The sequence below is a fragment of the Durio zibethinus genome, unplaced genomic scaffold (assembly GCF_047325235.1).
Source record: "Durio zibethinus cultivar Kanyao isolate XHJ-2024 unplaced genomic scaffold, ASM4732523v1 HiC_scaffold_2, whole genome shotgun sequence".
NCBI classification, from domain to species: Eukaryota; Viridiplantae; Streptophyta; class Magnoliopsida; order Malvales; family Malvaceae; genus Durio; species Durio zibethinus.
In genome coordinates, this window is record NW_028323043.1 from 1671144 (window position 1) to 1676143 (window position 5000).

The window sequence follows — 5000 nt, forward strand, 5'->3', positions numbered from 1 at the left end:
TCCGACTGGGGCTTAGACATGGAATGAGCTCCGTATGCCTAAGTCAACCCACGGAACGAGCGTGCGGGCGCTCAGCCGGCCGGAGAGGCAGGATGCGCAAGCCGGGGATCGATCGGGTGGTAGGTGGGTTTAGGCACATCTTCAAATTTCTGCCGTGCCAATGCCATTTTTATGGCTTGTAAATTCATACAATGGTCCCCTAAGCCTTCACGTGAAGTTTCGTTGCAAGATGACTCGTTTTCTATTTTTCACGATTTTCGAAACTTTTTGCGGTTCGGGATTTTTTAGAATTTTTTTAGGAGGAGTTTTGGCCCCAAATTTTGTGGACGTGATCCTTCTATTTTTGTTGGCATGCACAAAAAAATTCAGCTAAAAACTCGAAGCGGAGAAGATTTCGCGACCGTTTGAAAAAAGTGTCCCCGTTTCAGACACTTCAACGGCTACTGGCAGCAAACCTGTAAAATCTCAAACGCTCTTTAAGGGGGTGTGAGTTCTCAGAGGTTTGATGAGGGATAGGGGGCCAACACAAGGGCCAAGCACCAGCACCCATCGCACGTCATGTGCGCACACCCCCCCGGCCCCCCTCCCAATCGCCGGAACCCCAATGCCGCCGGTCAGGTTCTCCGGCGGTACTCCGGCGATGCTCCGGCGATGCTGTCCCGAGTGAAAAAAATGCGGCACCAGCACATGCTGGAGCCAAGCATGGGCACCGTGGCTCAAAATCGAACTTCGGCCAAGGCCTCGACCATCAATGGCACATGATGACGCATGGTGATGGCACATGCATCGACCATCATCGGCATAGGCTGCCCTTCGGTACGGGCACTTGCCTCGACCGCCATCGGCACAAGCTGGGCCCTGGTGTGGGTTGTTGCCTCGATCACCAGCGGCACATGCTGAGCCTTGGTGCGGGCGGTTGCCTCGAGCACCATCCGCAGACCCTGGGCCCTGGTGCGGCCGGTTGCCCCGATAACCATCGGCACACGCTGGGCCCTGGAGCGGCCGGTTGCCTCGATCACCATCGGCAAAAGCTGGGCCCTGGTGCGGGCGCTTGCCTCGACCACCATCGGCACACGCTGGGCACTGGTGCGGGCGCTTGCCTCGACCACCATCGGCACACGCTGGGCCCTGGTGCGGGCGGTTGCCCCCAGCACCATCGGCACACGTTGGGCCCTGGTGCGGGCGCTTGCCTCGACCACCATCGGCACACGCTGGGCCCTGGTGCGGCAGGTTGCCTCGACCACCATCGGCACACGCTGGGCCCTGGTGCGGCAGCTTGCCTCGAGCACCATCGGCACACGCTCGGCCCTGGTGCGGTCGGTTGCCTCGAGCACCATCGGCACACGCTGGGCCCTGGTGCGGGCGCTTGCCTCGACCACCATCGGCACACGCTGGGCCCTGGTGCGGTCGGTTGCCTCGAGCACCATCGGCACACGCTGGGCCCTGGTGCGGGCGGTTGCCTCGACCACCATCGGCACACGCTGGGCCCTGGTGCGGGCGGTTGCCTCGACCACCATCGGCACACGCTGGGCCCTGGTGCGGGCGCTTGCCTCGACCACCATCGGCACACGCTCGGCCCTGGTGCGGTCGGTTGCCTCGAGCACCATCGGCACACGCTGGGCCCTGGTGCGGCAGGTTGCCTCGACCACCATCGGCACACGCTGGGCCCTGGTGTGGGCGCTTGCCTCGACCACCATCGGCACACGCTGGGCCCTGGTGCGGCAGGTTGCCTCGAGCACCATCGGCACACGCTGGGCCCTGGTGCGGTCGGTTGCCTCGACCACCATCGGCACACGCTGGGCCCTGGTGCGGGCGCTTGCCTCGACCACCATCGGCACACGCTGGGCCCTGGTGCGGCAGGTTCCCTCGACCACCATCGGCACACGCTGGGCCCTGGTGCGGCAGGTTGCCTCGATCACCATCGGCACAAGCTGGGCCCTGGTGCGGGCGGTTGCCTCGACCACCATCGGCACACGCTGGGCCCTGGTGCGGCAGCTTGCCTCGAGCACCATCGGCACACGCTCGACCCTGGTGCGGTCGGTTGCCCCGAGCACCATCGGCACACGTTGGGCCCTGGTGCGGCAGGTTGCCTCGACCACCATCGGCACACGCTGGGCCCTGGTGCGGGCGCTTGCCTCGACCACCATCGGCACACGCTCCGCCCTGGTGCGGTCGGTTGCCTCGAGCACCATCGGCACACGCTGGGACCTGGTGCGGCAGGTTGCCTCGACCACCATCGGCACACGCTGGGCCCGGGTGCGGGCGGTTGCCTCGACCACCATCGGCACACACTGGGCCCTGGTGCGGGCGGTTGCCTCGACCACCATCGGCACACGCTGGGCCCTGGTGCGGGCGCTTGCCTCGACCACCATCGGCACACGCTGGGCCCTGGTGCGGCAGGTTGCCTCGAGCACCATCGGCACACGCTGGGCCCTGGTGCGGCAGGTTGCCTCGACCACCATCGGCACACGCTGGGCCCTGGTGCGGGCGCTTGCCTCGAGCACCATCGGCACACGCTCGGCCCTGGTGCGGTCGGTTGCCTCGAGCACCATCGGCACACGCTGGGCCCTGGTGCGGCAGGTTGCCTCGACCACCATCGGCACACGCTGGGCCCTGGTGAGGGCGCTTGCCTCGACCACCATCGGCACACGCTCGGCCCTGGTGCGGTCGGTTGCCTCGAGCACCATCGGCACACGCTGGGCCCTGGTGCGGGCGCTTGCCTCGAGCACCATCGGCACACGCTCGGCCCTGGTGCGGTCGGTTGCCTCGAGCACCATCGGCACACGCTGGGCCCTGGTGCGGCAGGTTGCCTCGACCACCATCGGCACACGCTGGGCCCTGGTGCGGGCGCTTGCCTCGACCACCATCGGCACACGCTCGGCCCTGGTGCGGCAGGTTGCCTCGAGCACCATCGGCACACGCTGGGCCCTGGTGCGGGCGGTTGCCTCGACCACCATCGGCACACGCTGGGCCCTGGTGCGGGCGCTTGCCTCGACCACCATCGGCACACGCTGGGCCCTGGTGCGGCAGGTTGCCTCGAGCACCATCGGCACACGCTGGGCCCTGGTGCGGTCGGTTGCCTCGAGCACCATCGGCACACGCTGGGCGCTGGTGCGGGCGCTTGCCTCGACCACCATCGGCACACGCTGGGCCCTGGTGCGGCAGGTTGCCTCGATCACCATCGGCACACGCTGGGCCCTGGTGCGACAGGTTGCCTCGAGCACCATCGGCACACTATCGGCCCTGGTGCGGGCGGTTGCCTCGACCACCATCGGCACACGCTGGGCCCTGGTGCGGGCGCTTGCCTCGGGCACCATCGGCACACGCTGGGCCCTGGTGCGGGCGGTTGCCTCGAGCACCATCGGCACACGCTGGGCCCTGGTGGGTTTAGGCACATCTTCAAATTTCTGCCGTGCCAATGCCATTTTTATGGCTTGTAAATTCATACAATGGTCCCCTAAGCCTTCACGTGAAGTTTCGTTGGAAGATGACTCGTTTTCTATTTTTCACGATTTTCGAAACTTTTTGCGGTTCGGGATTTTTTAAAATTTTTTTATAAGGATTTTTGGCCCCAAATTTTGTAGGCATGATCCTTCTATTTTTGTTGGCATGCACAAAAAAATTCAGCTAAAAACTCGAAGTAGAGAAGATTTTGTGACCGTTTGAAAAAAGTGTCCCCATTTCAGACACTTTAACGGCTACTGGTAGCAAACCTGTAAAATCTCAAATGCTCTTTAAGGGGGTGTGAATTCTCAGAGGTTTGATGAGGGATAGGGGGCCAACACAAGGCCAAGTACCAGCACCCATCGCACATCATGTGCGCACACCCCCCCGGCCCCCCTCCCAATCGCCGGAACCCCAATGCCGCCGGTCAGGTTCTCCGGCGGTACTCCGGCGATGCTCCGGCGATGCTCCGGCGATGCTGTCCCGAGTGAAAAAAATGCGGCACCAGCACATGCTGGAGCCAAGCATGGGCACCGTGGCTCAAAATCGAACTTCGGCCAAGGCCTCGACCATCAATGGCACATGATGACGCATGGTGATGGCACATGCATCGACCATCATCGGCATAGGCTGCCCTTCGGTACGGGCACTTGCCTCGACCGCCATCGGCACAAGCTGGGCCCTGGTGTGGGTTGTTGCCTCGATCACAATCGGCACATGCTGAGCCTTGGTGCGGGCGGTTGCCTCGAGCACCATCGGCAGACCCTGGGCCCTGGTGCGGCCGGTTGCCCCGATAACCATCGGCACACGCTGGGCCCTGGGGCGGGCGTTTGCCCCCAGCACCATCGGCACACGCTGGGCCCTGGTGCGGGCGCTTGCCCCGAACACCATCGGCACAAGCCGGCCCTTGGTGCGGGCTCCTGGCTCGACCACCATCGGCACACGCTGGGCCCTGGTGCGGGCGGTTGCCTCGAACACCATCGGCACACGCCGGCCCTTGGTGCGGCCGGTTGCCTCGACCACCATCGGCACACGCTCGGCCTTGGTGAGGGCGCTTGCCTCGACCACCATCGGCACACGCTGGGCCCTGGTGCGGGCGCTTGCCTCGACCACCATCGGCACACGCTCGGCCTTGGTGCGGGCGCTTGCCTCGACCACCATCGGCACACGCTGGGCCCTGGTGCGGGCGGTTGCCTCGACCACCATCGGCACACGCTCGGCCTTGGTGAGGGCGCTTGCCTCGACCACCATCGGCACACGCTGGGCCCTGGTGCGGGCGCTTGCCTCGACCACCATCGGCACACGCTGGGCCCTGGTGCTGGCGGTTGCCTCGACCACCATCGGCACACGCTGGGCCCTGGTGCGGGCGGTTGCCTCGAACACCATCGGCACAAGCCGGCCCTTGGTGCGGGCGGTTGCCTCGAGCACCATCGGCACACGCTGGGCCCTGGTGCGGGCGGTTGCCTCGACCACCATCGGCACACGCTGGGCCCTGGTGCGGACGGTTGCCTCGACCACCATCGGCTCACGTTGGCCCTTGTTGCGGGCACATGCCT